General features: G+C 36.2%; 1 long non-coding RNA gene across 7 annotated transcripts in view; it reads left to right on the top strand.

Moving 5' to 3' along the window:
- LOC113099073 (uncharacterized) overlaps window positions 1-10,025 on the top strand; it is a 35,621-nt gene extending 25,596 nt beyond the window's left edge. For all 7 annotated transcript variants that reach the window (XR_003289282.1, XR_003289281.1, XR_003289278.1 and 4 more), the window contains 7 exons: window positions 1,499-1,570; window positions 2,501-2,573; window positions 4,650-4,724; window positions 6,679-6,750; window positions 7,681-7,753; window positions 9,729-9,872; window positions 9,973-10,025. This is a non-coding gene — a long non-coding RNA (uncharacterized LOC113099073). The remainder of the gene's footprint in view (window positions 1-1,498; window positions 1,571-2,500; window positions 2,574-4,649; window positions 4,725-6,678; window positions 6,751-7,680; window positions 7,754-9,728; window positions 9,873-9,972) is intronic.
- The last annotated feature ends 5,525 nt before the right edge of the window (window positions 10,026-15,550 follow it).

Below are 15,550 nucleotides of genomic sequence, written 5' to 3' on the forward strand. Positions count from 1 at the left end.
ATTCATTGCACACCAACTGAAATATTTCAGGTATTTTATTGTTTTAATACTGATGATTTTGGCATACAGCTCATGAAAACCCAAAATTCCTATCTCAAAAAATTAGCATATTTCATCCGACCAATAAAAGAAAAGTGTTTTTAATACAAAAAGTCAACCTTCAAATAATTATGTTCAGTTATGCACTCAATACTTGGTCGGGAATCCTTTTGCAGAAATGAATGCTTCAGTGCGGCGTGGCATGGAGGCAATCAGCCTGTGGCACTGCTGAGGTGAGATGGAGGCCCAGGATGCTTCGATAGCGGCCTTAAGCTCATCCAGAGTGTTGGGTCTTGCGTCTCTCAACTTTCTCTTCACAATATCCCACAGATTCACTATGGGGCTCAGGTCAGGAGAGCACAGTAATACCATGGTCAGTAAACCATTTACCAGTGGTTTTGGCACTGTGAGCAGGTGCCAGGTCATGCTGAAAAACAAAATCTTCATCTCCATAAAGCTTTTCAGCAGATGAAAGCATGAAGTGCTCCAAAATCTCCTGATAGCTAGCTGCATTGACCCTGCCCTTGATAAAACACAGTGGACCAACACCAGCAGCTGACATGGCACCCCAGACCATCACTGACTGTGGGTACTTGACACTGGACTTCAGGCATTTTGGCATTTCCTTTTCCCCAGTCTTCCTCCAGACTCTGGCACCTTGATTTCCGAATGACATGCAAACTTTGCTTTGATCCGAAAAAACTAGTTTGGACCACTGAGCAACAGTCCAGTGCTGCTTCTCTGTAGCCCATTTCCTGCACACGCCTGTGCACGGTGGCTCTGGATGTTTCTACTCCAGACTCAGTCCACTGTTTCCGCAGGTCCCCCAAGGTCTGGAATCGGTCCTTCTCCACAATCTTCCTCAGGGTCCGGTCACCTCTTCTCGTTGTGCAGCATTTTTTGCCACACTTTTTCCTTCCCACAGACTTCCCACTGAGGTGCCTTGATACAGCACTCTGGGAACAGCCTATTCGTTCAGAAATGTCTTTCTGTGTCTTACCCTCTCGCTTGAGGGTGTCAATGATAGCCTTCTGGACAGCAGTCAGGTCAGTCTTACCCATGATTGCGGTTTTGAGTAATGAACCAGGCTGGGAGTTTGTAAAAGCCTCAGGAATCTTTTGCAGGTGTTTAGAGTTAATTAGTTGATTCAGATGATTAGGTTAATAGCTCATTTAGAGAACCTTTTCATGATATGTTAATTTTTTGAGATAGGAATTTGGGGTTTTCATGAGCTGTATGCCAAAATCATCAGTATTAAAACAATAAAAGACCTGAAATATTTCAGTTGGTGTGCAATGAATCTAAAATATATGAAAGTTTAATTTTTATCATTACATTATGGAAAATAATGAACTTATCACAATATGAAAATTTTTTGAGGAGGACCTGTATGTACTTTAGTTAAAAAATCATTCTACACTTTCTGTAGCATTGAATTTTTTATTTATTTGATTTTTAGCTGGGCCCAGAATCACATCCAGTCACTTAAACAGCAGAAGATTCTGTGATACCCTCACCAACAGACACACAGGTAATAAGACAGGTTTTTTTATAACCATTTAGTTTCAGAGCTGCACATTATACATTATATTATAGTAATTATTTCCCAGCAACAATGTTGATCAGAATGTGTTTGACAGAACGATGCGAGGATGGCATTATTACAGGCTTTGTCCCAACCCTGTTAGGGCATACTGGATTTTTTGCGCACATTTACGAAACGTATTTACATTTATGAATGACAAATTGTAATATAATTATATCGGTTTCTACATTTTAAACAACTTAACACAAACGATGGATTCAAACGCCCTCTAAACAATCCTGAAAGTTTGGTTGGCACTTAAACCTAATAGGTAGTAATGAGTATTTATGATAGCTTCTGGGGACATTGACCTGTATTTTAACTGTCCTTATGGGGACACTTTGGCTTAGTGAGGATGGAATCCTAGTCCTCTTAAGGATAACCATTGGAACTCGTATGTAATTTCTTGCTGATACAATTTTTGTTTATTTATACAACTAAAAACTATTATGATCCTCCTACTGTTTTTTGCAAACTATAAGGTGCACCGTAGCAGTTTTCCTATATAGTTCATTGGGTACATCCGTCAGTAAAAACCATTATAAATCCTAAAATATTGTTCGTCTAATTACTTTGTCCGCTGAAATTTGGAGACCATGTATTTAAAATGGCTACCCTCATACACTGTCCATAAAAGATGGATAGAAACATTCTCTAAACAGAAGTTGGTAATAACCTCAGGTCTTTATTTTAAATCCACTGTGCTTGTGTACAGAGCAAAAACAATAAAATATGTTGGCCCTAATAATTTCTAGCAAAAGGAAAAGTGTTGTTTCCCCTTGTTTTTGTTTTGTAATACTGTTATTCAGTCTCAATAAAGTGCCTTATCTGTTTTGTAATTTCATAGCCTCAAATGATAATTATTTTTTATTACAGGTATGGTCAGAAATTGACCATGCATCTCCAACCAGCGAATGTGTACCACCACTGGAAAGAACGGAGTGTATTTGTAAGTAACAACATTAATTACTTGCCTGTCCAAAGTCTGTCCATTAGGGTTACATAAAATATCTACCTTTTTAACTCCCTATTCTTGAAAGTTTGTGGTCTGAAGATCACATTTAACTGTGACCGGGTTTAAAAGTAGTGTTGTCAAAAGACCCGGTACTTTGGTACCAAGTCGGTACAAAATTTTAAAAAATGTGACTGTACCAGGTTTCTTTAAGTATTGGTAGTACCGAGGTCTCGTTCAAACCCGGTTCAGCGCTATGATTTCCGTGAAGCAGAAAACGAGGATGGAATCTCAAAATCCAGTCATGAAAATGAAACTTACATTTTAATATGGACAGTCATGGAATTTGTCAAAGTTAGCGTAAATTAATCAAATCAAATCTCCGTATGGACCAGTATCTGTAAATGTTAAGCCGCAAAAAAATCCGTGTTCTGCGCGTCTCTGTGTGAATCAATGAATGGCAGAGACGTGCAGGTTTGTTTACTACATGGACTGAAGCGCATGACGCTTGTATTAATTTCAGCATCTGAGCTTCAGAGTTCTCTCTCCATCAAGCGATCTGAACTTTTCAGTTCATCTCAATGGACGCACAGCGCACCTGTATTTGATGCTCTGTAAACTCTGTGTGAAGGCGCACGACTCACCGTCGCTTTACTGATAGCGCTGTTTCTCACACATGCAAAGAGAGAGAGCGCGAGAGTCTTACCACGCTGAATCGACACGCTATATGTAAACTATTCTTTGTTGTCTTCTCCTGTCAAAATAATGGAGTTCATTTACAATTATTAATTTTCGAACAAGCAGAAGACATACCGGTTTCTCCGGTAGTGGGCGGAGCTAATGTGCAAATGGCAATTTCATTGGCTGACGCTCAACTAGCACCGACCCTGTTTTGATTTCAGCAAATCAGTTTGACCGAACGCAGACAACGTGATTAATATTCATGAACCCAGCAGCTCATCAATTCATAGTGCATTGTATATACATTAGTATGATAGTAAAATTATCCTTTAATAATAATTATGATCTATTACTATTTTTCTTACAGAAACCCTAAATGACCAAAAATATCTTAAGCATCACCACCAGTCTTAAGTTCAGTTAAAATGACAAATATGCATTCATTAGGCCTAAAAGTTAATTTTTACATAAAGGCATTGTGCTACTAAATATTACTATTATTTAGTAAAATGTATGTGATACTGCTACTACTGTTAAAATTTTTTAAACTTTATTTTTTTAAGAAATAAATCACAATATTTCTTCCATGTTTTAATTTTAATAGCAAATCCCCTTTATTTACCAAAAATAAAATGTTTAAATTTCATAAATTAAAAGACAAATTAAATTTGGGTGAAACTTATTTACTGTTTTTCATAATTATATAACCTGTAGAAAAATTTTAAACACAATTGTAAATAAGTATAAAGAATGGCATTGGTTTTATTTATATTATTTTATTAATATATATATTTTTTTAATTGGCATATTTTTGTGTTTTGCTTTGGTACCGAGAACCATGGATTTTCACTGGTATCGGTATCAAATACTGAAATTTGGGTACCGTGACAACACTATTTAAAAGGTATACGACTCGCCAAGAAATATTTTGATTGTGTACTGCTCTGCATACAACTGTATAATGTCTAAACGTTAAACCAATATGTCTCTAATGATCTCTTTGTAAGAGACAAAACCACAGTAAGATTATTTATCGTAATGTCATGATGAGAATTACAAGAAATTGCCCCAACTCATGCTCGGCCAACATCAAATTGTAGGCTATTATTTCTGCTGTTGTGCTCATGTGTAAATTGAGGATAGAACGAACAAGTGATGATATTTGATACCTTCTGGGGACATGCATTGACCTGTATTTTAACTGTCTTTATGGGGACACCTTGTTTAAGTGGGGATTGCATTATTTCCATGAAACCTTCTGAGGACATTGACCTGTATTTTAACTGTCTTTATGGGGACACCTTGTTTAAGTGGGGATTGCATTATATGCATAATATAATTTGTGTAGAATTCTCAAGACCTTTTATATTTGTCATGTTTGACTGATTACAGGTTGCCTTCCTTCACAACATGGACACATATTCCAGCTCTGCAGAAGATGGGAATGTGTCCCACTCCAATTCCAAGGTAAGAAAGTATAGATGATGGCCACAGTTCATAAAAGTTTGGAGAGTTCATTAAGTTTATCTTGACTGATTTTTGTAACAGTTTAAAAGGCAACTCTTTCAATGTTTGTTTGATACTTGAGACCCATTCATACTTCATAACTTGCATTCATTTTTGCAATTATATATTAAACTAGATTATTAATCTGTTCTGGTCCATGTCTAAATTCTAATACAATCACATCGCAATTCAAATAAATTGGATCATTACTTTAGAGAAGTGACTACTAATTATAAATGTAGAGAACAGAAAATCATTGCATGTACATAACAAAAATGATCACTTTTAAAAAAACATCTTTTTTTTTTTTTTGCAGTTTACAATTGTACAGGTCCTTCTAAAAAATGTAGCATATTGTGATAAGTTCATTATTTTCCATAATGTAATGATAAAAAATAAACTTTCATATATTTTAGATTCATTGCACACCAACTGAAATATTTCAGGTATTTTATTGTTTTAATACTGATGATTTTGGCATACAGCTCATGAAAACCCAAAATTCCTATCTCAAAAAATTAGCATATTTCATCCGACCAATAAAAGAAAAGTGTTTTTAATACAAAAAGTCAACCTTCAAATAATTATGTTCAGTTATGCACTCAATACTTGGTCGGGAATCCTTTTGCAGAAATGAATGCTTCAGTGCGGCGTGGCATGGAGGCAATCAGCCTGTGGCACTGCTGAGGTGAGATGGAGGCCCAGGATGCTTCGATAGCGGCCTTAAGCTCATCCAGAGTGTTGGGTCTTGCGTCTCTCAACTTTCTCTTCACAATATCCCACAGATTCACTATGGGGCTCAGGTCAGGAGAGCACAGTAATACCATGGTCAGTAAACCATTTACCAGTGGTTTTGGCACTGTGAGCAGGTGCCAGGTCATGCTGAAAAACAAAATCTTCATCTCCATAAAGCTTTTCAGCAGATGAAAGCATGAAGTGCTCCAAAATCTCCTGATAGCTAGCTGCATTGACCCTGCCCTTGATAAAACACAGTGGACCAACACCAGCAGCTGACATGGCACCCCAGACCATCACTGACTGTGGGTACTTGACACTGGACTTCAGGCATTTTGGCATTTCCTTTTCCCCAGTCTTCCTCCAGACTCTGGCACCTTGATTTCCGAATGACATGCAAACTTTGCTTTGATCCGAAAAAAACTAGTTTGGACCACTGAGCAACAGTCCAGTGCTGCTTCTCTGTAGCCCATTTCCTGCACACGCCTGTGCACGGTGGCTCTGGATGTTTCTACTCCAGACTCAGTCCACTGTTTCCGCAGGTCCCCCAAGGTCTGGAATCGGTCCTTCTCCACAATCTTCCTCAGGGTCCGGTCACCTCTTCTCGTTGTGCAGCATTTTTTGCCACACTTTTTCCTTCCCACAGACTTCCCACTGAGGTGCCTTGATACAGCACTCTGGGAACAGCCTATTCGTTCAGAAATGTCTTTCTGTGTCTTACCCTCTCGCTTGAGGGTGTCAATGATAGCCTTCTGGACAGCAGTCAGGTCAGTCTTACCCATGATTGCGGTTTTGAGTAATGAACCAGGCTGGGAGTTTGTAAAAGCCTCAGGAATCTTTTGCAGGTGTTTAGAGTTAATTAGTTGATTCAGATGATTAGGTTAATAGCTCATTTAGAGAACCTTTTCATGATATGTTAATTTTTTGAGATAGGAATTTGGGGTTTTCATGAGCTGTATGCCAAAATCATCAGTATTAAAACAATAAAAGACCTGAAATATTTCAGTTGGTGTGCAATGAATCTAAAATATATGAAAGTTTAATTTTTATCATTACATTATGGAAAATAATGAACTTATCACAATATGAAAATTTTTTGAGGAGGACCTGTATGTACTTTAGTTAAAAAATCATTCTACACTTTCTGTAGCATTGAATTTTTTATTTATTTGATTTTTAGCTGGGCCCAGAATCACATCCAGTCACTTAAACAGCAGAAGATTCTGTGATACCCTCACCAACAGACACACAGGTAATAAGACAGGTTTTTTATAACCATTTAGTTTCAGAGCTGCACATTATACATTATATTATAGTAATTATTTCCCAGCAACAATGTTGATCAGAATGTGTTTGACAGAACGATGCGAGGATGGCATTATTACAGGCTTTGTCCCAACCCTGTTAGGGCATACTGGATTTTTTGCGCACATTTACGAAACGTATTTACATTTATGAATGACAAATTGTAATATAATTATATCGGTTTCTACATTTTAAACAACTTAACACAAACGATGGATTCAAACGCCCTCTAAACAATCCTGAAAGTTTGGTTGGCACTTAAACCTAATAGGTAGTAATGAGTATTTATGATAGCTTCTGGGGACATTGACCTGTATTTTAACTGTCCTTATGGGGACACTTTGGCTTAGTGAGGATGGAATCCTAGTCCTCTTAAGGATAACCATTGGAACTCGTATGTAATTTCTTGCTGATACAATTTTTGTTTATTTATACAACTAAAAACTATTATGATCCTCCTACTGTTTTTTGCAAACTATAAGGTGCACCGTAGCAGTTTTCCTATATAGTTCATTGGGTACATCCGTCAGTAAAAAACCATTATAAATCCTAAAATATTGTTCGTCTAATTACTTTGTCCGCTGAAATTTGGAGACCATGTATTTAAAATGGCTACCCTCATACACTGTCCATAAAAGATGGATAGAAACATTCTCTAAACAGAAGTTGGTAATAACCTCAGGTCTTTATTTTAAATCCACTGTGCTTGTGTACAGAGCAAAAACAATAAAATATGTTGGCCCTAATAATTTCTAGCAAAAGGAAAAGTGTTGTTTCCCCTTGTTTTTGTTTTGTAATACTGTTATTCAGTCTCAATAAAGTGCCTTATCTGTTTTGTAATTTCATAGCCTCAAATGATAATTATTTTTTATTACAGGTATGGTCAGAAATTGACCATGCATCTCCAACCAGCGAATGTGTACCACCACTGGAAAGAACGGAGTGTATTTGTAAGTAACAACATTAATTACTTGCCTGTCCAAAGTCTGTCCATTAGGGTTACATAAAATATCTACCTTTTTAACTCCCTATTCTTGAAAGTTTGTGGTCTGAAGATCACATTTAACTGTGACCGGGTTTAAAAGTAGTGTTGTCAAAAGACCCGGTACTTTTGGTACCAAGTCGGTACAAAATTTTAAAAAATGTGACTGTACCAGGTTCTTTAAGTATTGGTAGTACCGAGGTCTCGTTCAAACCCGGTTCAGCGCTATGATTTCCGTGAAGCAGAAAACGAGGATGGAATCTCAAAATCCAGTCATGAAAATGAAACTTACATTTTAATATGGACAGTCATGGAATTTGTCAAAGTTAGCGTAAATTAATCAAATCAAATCTCCGTATGGACCAGTATCTGTAAATGTTAAGCCGCAAAAAAATCCGTGTTCTGCGCGTCTCTGTGTGAATCAATGAATGGCAGAGACGTGCAGGTTTGTTTACTACATGGACTGAAGCGCATGACGCTTGTATTAATTTCAGCATCTGAGCTTCAGAGTTCTCTCTCCATCAAGCGATCTGAACTTTTCAGTTCATCTCAATGGACGCACAGCGCACCTGTATTTGATGCTCTGTAAACTCTGTGTGAAGGCGCACGACTCACCGTCGCTTTACTGATAGCGCTGTTTCTCACACATGCAAAGAGAGAGAGCGCGAGAGTCTTACCACGCTGAATCGACACGCTATATGTAAACTATTCTTTGTTGTCTTCTCCTGTCAAAATAATGGAGTTCATTTACAATTATTAATTTTCGAACAAGCAGAAGACATACCGGTTTCTCCGGTAGTGGGCGGAGCTAATGTGCAAATGGCAATTTCATTGGCTGACGCTCAACTAGCACCGACCCTGTTTGATTTCAGCAAATCAGTTTGACCGAACGCAGACAACGTGATTAATATTCATGAACCCAGCAGCTCATCAATTCATAGTGCATTGTATATACATTAGTATGATAGTAAAATTATCCTTTAATAATAATTATGATCTATTACTATTTTTCTTACAGAAACCCTAAATGACCAAAAATATCTTAAGCATCACCACCAGTCTTAAGTTCAGTTAAAATGACAAATATGCATTCATTAGGCCTAAAAGTTAATTTTACATAAAGGCATTGTGCTACTAAATATTACTATTATTTAGTAAAATGTATGTGATACTGCTACTACTGTTAAAATTTTTTTAAACTTTATTTTTAAAGAAATAAATCACTATTTCTTCCATGTTTTAATTTTAATAGCAAATCCCCTTATTTACCAAAAATAAAATGTTTAAATTTCATAAATTAAAAAGACAAATTAAATTTGGGTGAAACTTATTTACTGTTTTTCATAATTATATAACCTGTAGAAAAATTGTAAACACAATTGTAAATAAGTATAAATGGCATTGGTTTTATTTTTATTATTTTATTAATATATATATTTTTTAATTGGCATATTTTTGTGTTTGCTTTGGTACCGAGAACCATGGATTTTCACTGGTATCGGTATCAAATACTGAAATTTGGGTACCGTGACAACACTATTTAAAAGGTATACGACTCGCCAAGAAATATTTTGATTGTGTACTGCTCTGCATACAACTGTATAATGTCTAAACGTTAAACCAATATGTCTCTAATGATCTCTTTGTAAGAGACAAAACCACAGTAAGATTATTTATCGTAATGTCATGATGAGAATTACAAGAAATTACCCCAACTCATGCTCGGCCAACATCAAATTGTAGGCTATTATTTCTGCTGTTGTGCTCATGTGTAAATTGAGGATAGAACGAACAAGTGATGATATTTGATACCTTCTGGGGACATGCATTGACCTGTATTTTAACTGTCTTTATGGGGACACCTTGTTTAAATGGGGATTGCATTATATGCATAATATAATTTGTGTAGAATTCTCAAGACCTTTATATTTGTCTGATTACAGGTTGTCTTCCAAATCAACATGGACTAGGGTTAGGGTTCTTAACATGAACGACACCGAAATGGACCAACTTGCTGATATCCTGGGACATGATATTCGTATCCACAGGAAATATTACAGATTACCCGAGGGAACACTATTAACAGGGTATGTAACCTGTTAATCGAGTTTAAACTACCTGTCAAGCGTGTCCTAGTGACTTTGGAAGAATCTGTGCATATCTCTGAATACGAAGACTATATTTCAGAGTGCGTTGAGCCTGATCCTGGGATGGAGAGTGAAACAGAACTGTCAGATCATTCTCAATGACGTGACGTCAAGTGAGACAGGTAAAGATTTGTAAACACATTTTTTTAAGATGTTTGTAATTTCCATTAGTTAAATAATAATAAATCATGCTTCAAGCAGGCACTTCAGGAGTGAATAGCAGCAGGCCAGTAAACACGAATCGAAGGTAAGACGTATGAACAAGCAGTTTAATGTTTAATGCAATTAGAATATCAAGAATTCCCCCCCAACAAGCCTATCAGTAATTAGTAGTTTTGATTTAGAAATGTATATGATTGTGTTTCTAAAGGATCTCCAGAGAGGTCACGGGAGGTCATGAAAGTAACATCAGGTAAGGAACCTGTCCTGTAATAGTTTTTATTTACTTTATTTATAAAAAGTCAACAACATCATAAAGAATACAGTAGTATAAAAATATCCAGTCTTGCACCTACAACACATGCAGTGCAATTAATGTAATTTTCTTGTCATTAGTTCCTAGGAAGAGAAAGTGGAGTGAGGTGGAGATTGCGGCTGTAGAAGAGACAATGATGAAATTTATTCACTCGGGAGTTACACCTGGAAAAGTCGACTACATTGCATGCATTACAGCAGCCCCCAAAGCCCTCTGTGAACGAGACTGGCAGGCGGTGAAGTATTATATAAAAAACAGAATCACAGCATATGAGAGAAAGACCACTAAAAAGTAAGGTTGATTTTGGTTGTTGATTCCGTTTTTGCGTTTTAGTTGAATTATAATATTTTTTTTTTGGTCTCAATACTAGGGCTGCACGATATTGGGGAAAAAGGACATTGCGATATCTTATTTTTCTGCGATATATATTGCGATATGATATCTAATCTAATTTTTTCTTACAAACAAAAATGGCATGAGCACACATACATTCTCATTTTAAATGATTTAAACATCAGAGTATTGTTTAAATTAGAGTAAATTATTTGTTTGTAACTTTAGGATATGGTTTGAATTGTTAACATTAACTAACATGAACTTACCATGAGCAATACTTGTGTTACTATATTTTTTAATCTTTGTTTATCTTAGTTATCTTAAACACAGCTGTTCATTGTTTGGTAATGTTACTTCACAGTAGGGATGCACCGGTTGACCGGCCATTAATCGGAACCGGCCGGTTTTTGCTTAAAATACGCAATCGCCCGTTTTTGGTGTTTTTCCGGCCGATTTTTCCGGAAGTGCGCTCGCGTGCACAGACTACATTGTAATCGTTTGCTATGTAATTTGTGTGGAAGAGTATTTCGAAATCTGTGCGCAGGACACAGGCAGTCGATCAGTACCGGAAATGCAGAGCTTCATGTCTGAGGCACAGATGGCAGGAAGTGAACAGCCGCTGTTGTACTGCCGCACAAATAAGAGCCTTTCCTGCACACTGAAGCTGCGCGAGTGTATACTGTATCTGTCCGTGCCCTGAACACAAGTAGACCGTGAAGAGATGTTCAGCTCAACTTCTCACGTGTTGGATGAGAAACGAAACGGACTAAACTGTGACAAAACAGAATTATTTTTTATTTATTTATTTTACTTTTTATTATTATTATTAGAACTTGCATTCATGTTTGAAAAGCCAGAAATAAACTTCAGTTCTGAATTAGGATGATTATTTTTATTTTACCCTAAAATAGACTTAATTTAATTTAAAAATCATCTGCTGTAGCACACTGAAAAAAAGTATTTCATCTAATTAAAATATTTTAGGGTAATGATTCACATCTATATTTTTTTTACTTGAGTCAACAAGTTATTTATTTTTCACTGGCTCAAGTAAAAAAAATATAGATGTGAATCATTATCCTATTTATTTTTTTTATTATTATTATTGGATGAATGAAACCCTTTGCATCTTTGTTTTATTCGCACAAACATTATTTGATTTTAACATTTTGGAAAATGTATTTATATAGCATACTTTTATTTAGTCTCACTGGTAAAGACCTTTTTTTTTTAACTTAAAACCAAATTTAAAAACTAAAATACTGAATGCTGATCAAGAAACATCTTATTGAATGTGTGTTGATTGTGTTGTTTGGACTGTAGAACTATGCAGTTGTTACCTTTAATTTCACATGGTTACAGTTAATCTTTTATTTAAGGCCAGTTCTCTGTAGTTTCAACCCAATTCAAAAACAAAAGCTAAATGCTGATGTCTGTACCATCTGTGTTTGTATTGAATGTAGGCTACTTATTGTGCAGTTACTGCTATTAATTTAATAAACAAGATTTGACAACACAGAACACGTCATAGAATTATAATTTTTTTTTCCGACATCGTTTTTTGATTTTGATAAATTTGCGCGAGGGAGAGAGCAAGACAACGCTTGTGTTGTTTGAAGACGGTGAAGGTGGGCGTGAGCGCGTGGCTGGGCCCTCTCTCTCTCTCTCTCTCTCTCTCTCTCTCTCTCTCTCTCTCTCTCTCTCTCTCTCTCTCTCTCTCTCTCTCTCTCTCTCTCTCTCTCTCTCTCTCTCTCTCTCTCTCTCTCTCTGCTCGTTCTTATGCGCTCTGTTAAACTGCTAGGACTTAAACTGTGCAATTAATCCGCGAATCAATTCGTCAAGGGCCGGGGAGCAGCTGCCCATACAGTTAATGAATAACGGATCAACTACGACAGCCTACATCGCACATCCTGCAATGTGACTATCGTGAATTTGTACATCGCGATATCGATGCTTAAACGACACATCGTGCAGCCCTACTCAATACCGTAGTTGAAACATTATAATGTAACTTAAGTTTTGAAAGAGTTAAAACGGCTTGATGTTGGTTGTAAATTTGGTGCTTGGACTTCCTTGTTTTTAATGCTGTGTCAAGTGATAAGCAGTTGGTGTAAATGTTTTTTCTAATTGCGTAGATTAGTTTTACTGTACAGTAGCCATACGACAGAGTGAGTGTCTATAGTATTCAATCCCTTTATTCAGGCCCCTTTACGTTTCACATTTTAATTGTAAATTGATTAATTTATTTTCTGATGGCACATTAGACGAAACGCATCATAAAAACTATGTTGTAATATCTGATGGCAAGCACTGAACCCATACTGTACTGATTAAATTTGGCTGTAGATTCAATTTGTATCAAGGTCGTTTTTATTTCTCTTGGATTTCTTTTAATGATTTAAAGATTAAATTCTTAGAGCATTTCAAAACCAGACAAAAAAAAAAAAAACATTCCACTGATAACGTTCATAATTTTAGACAATTTAAGAATTGTAGCTCTGATCTAACCTTTCCGAATGTGTTATTACTGGTTAACTACAGGATACTTAACTTTACCTCAAACATAATACATACTTTTAAAAGTAAGCTTACCATGTATACGTTTAATTGGTATGGTAATTAAAAAAAAAAAAATTGTGTGTATTTACTTATTGTGTGCTCTGTCAGGTTTAGGGTGGGTGTTTGTAAAAGCACTCTGTGACAACTTTATTTTAAAGGGCTTTATAATATATATTAGATTGACTTTGATAAGAGCAGCAAAATCACATTCAACGTACGTCTCTCATGGGTCATAATAATCAGTAAATTTAGCAACTAAATTGTGTAAGAATGAGTTAAATGCAGTATATGATTGTGGCAGTCTTAGTGGACTGAAATGGCTTGCAGTTGAAGATTGCATGTTGTTCAAGTTCATTTTTGAAGTTAAGATGAACTAACTTATTAAACCACCCTATTTTTAACAAACCAATATAACTTCCAGAAATACCATTATGAATTGGCCAGCTGGCCATATTATGACCTTTCTTTGTCTGTAGATTACACTGGTTTGTCCCCAGATTGGACATCCATGTGTACTTACTCATACACTAGTTGGTCAGGGTTTTGTCCCCAGATGGGACTTCCGTTAATGCCCATATAAGGAGTTGTCCCCGTGTCCCCACATGTGTTAACCTGACCTGTCCCCAGATTATCACCTACCCTTATTTTAATGAATTAATTACATTTTAAGTGAGATATTTATTAAACTTTTTTTTTTAGATTTTTTGATGTGTTTATCTAGTCTCTAGGATGTCAGGAAAGTGGTGTCCCCAAAATGTGGTAAATAACTGGTGCCCCCACGAGGCACCCCAAACAAGTATGTGTGTGTGTGTGTGTGTGTGTATAAGTGTGCATCTTGTGAATATCATGTGAATATCATGAATATCATGACATGAATATCTTGTGAATAAGAAATGTGAATATCATGAATATAATTTTTTTTTATGAAAAATATATTATTATATATTTATTCTAAAGATTCATAATTATTTTTTTTTTTGATGATTAGAGCTTAATTTAATGAATGTAATTATTGCATTTAAAAGTATAAAAAGGAGTTAAACAAATATTATTTAATTATTTAAAATGATTTTTAAAGAAACTTTGTCCTGTGGTGTGACAGTACAGGTGTCACAATGGAGGACTTTTTTTTTTATCACACCAAAGGACATTTCAGCCTTTTCTGTCAATTAATGACCTTGCTATTCCAAGCTAACCTGTCATTAGTGGCAAGCAAGACACATTTGCAAAATTTTCTAGGATTATGTAGCTTAACATGCACTTTTTAATAAAAAAATATATATATAATTTAGGGGTGTCATATTAATGCACAACAAAGCATAAAAAATTTGTAGTGGTTCCGAAAAAGTTCAAAGGACATGGTGTCACACCAGAGGACATGGTACAAAAATGTAAAAAAATCGAATAACATTGCAGCTTCATAACAGGTCCGTGTAGGTCAAATAAATGTGTGTATGTATTTATATTACATGTCCTGAAATATTATGGGCGTCCAGTACTCAAAATAGTTTTAGAACCACTGACTGGTAAAGTAAGGTGATCTGCCAGGATGTGTCTTCAGAAAATGGCACATCTGGTCACCTGGTATAAGCCATATCTGGCCCACATACAACAAGCCAGAACTCAACCTAAAACCGGTTTGTCGCACACGGGCCAGATCTGGCCCACACACAGCAAGCCACGACTTAAATTAAAGCCGGTTTGTCGCACACGGGCCAGATCTGGCCCACACACAGCAAGCCACGACTCAAATTAAAGCCGGTTTGTCGCACACGGGCCAGATCTGGCCCAGAAACAGCATGCCACAACTCAAACTAAAACCGGCTTGATATGTGTGGGCCAGAGATGGCCCATATAACCTCTGCCGCTGCCAGAACTGAGCCAGATGTGCCATAGTTGGCCCAGATGAGGCCCGGATATGTATGCTATCTGGGGTATGTCCACTCCCGCCCGCACCCGCAAAACTCTGACAATTTATTCCTGCACATTGATTTTGTGTCTTCTCCTGTCCCGCAGGGAAGAAAAAAAACACGTATTTGTATTGATATTATTAAAGAGATTCATGGGGTTTGTTTGTTTAGTTTCCCTGGCCTGCATATAAAAAAAAATAATAATAAAAAAAGACAAAACACATAATACATTCAAATATAATTTCGTTTTGCACATAAAAATGGACTGCTTTGCAAAAAAAAAATATATACATAATATGATAAACTGGCTACATGAAAAACAGCAGTTTTACAATTAT

Source organism: Carassius auratus, unplaced genomic scaffold (assembly GCF_003368295.1).
Source record: "Carassius auratus strain Wakin unplaced genomic scaffold, ASM336829v1 scaf_tig00216856, whole genome shotgun sequence".
In the NCBI taxonomy this organism is placed as follows: domain Eukaryota; kingdom Metazoa; phylum Chordata; class Actinopteri; order Cypriniformes; family Cyprinidae; genus Carassius; species Carassius auratus.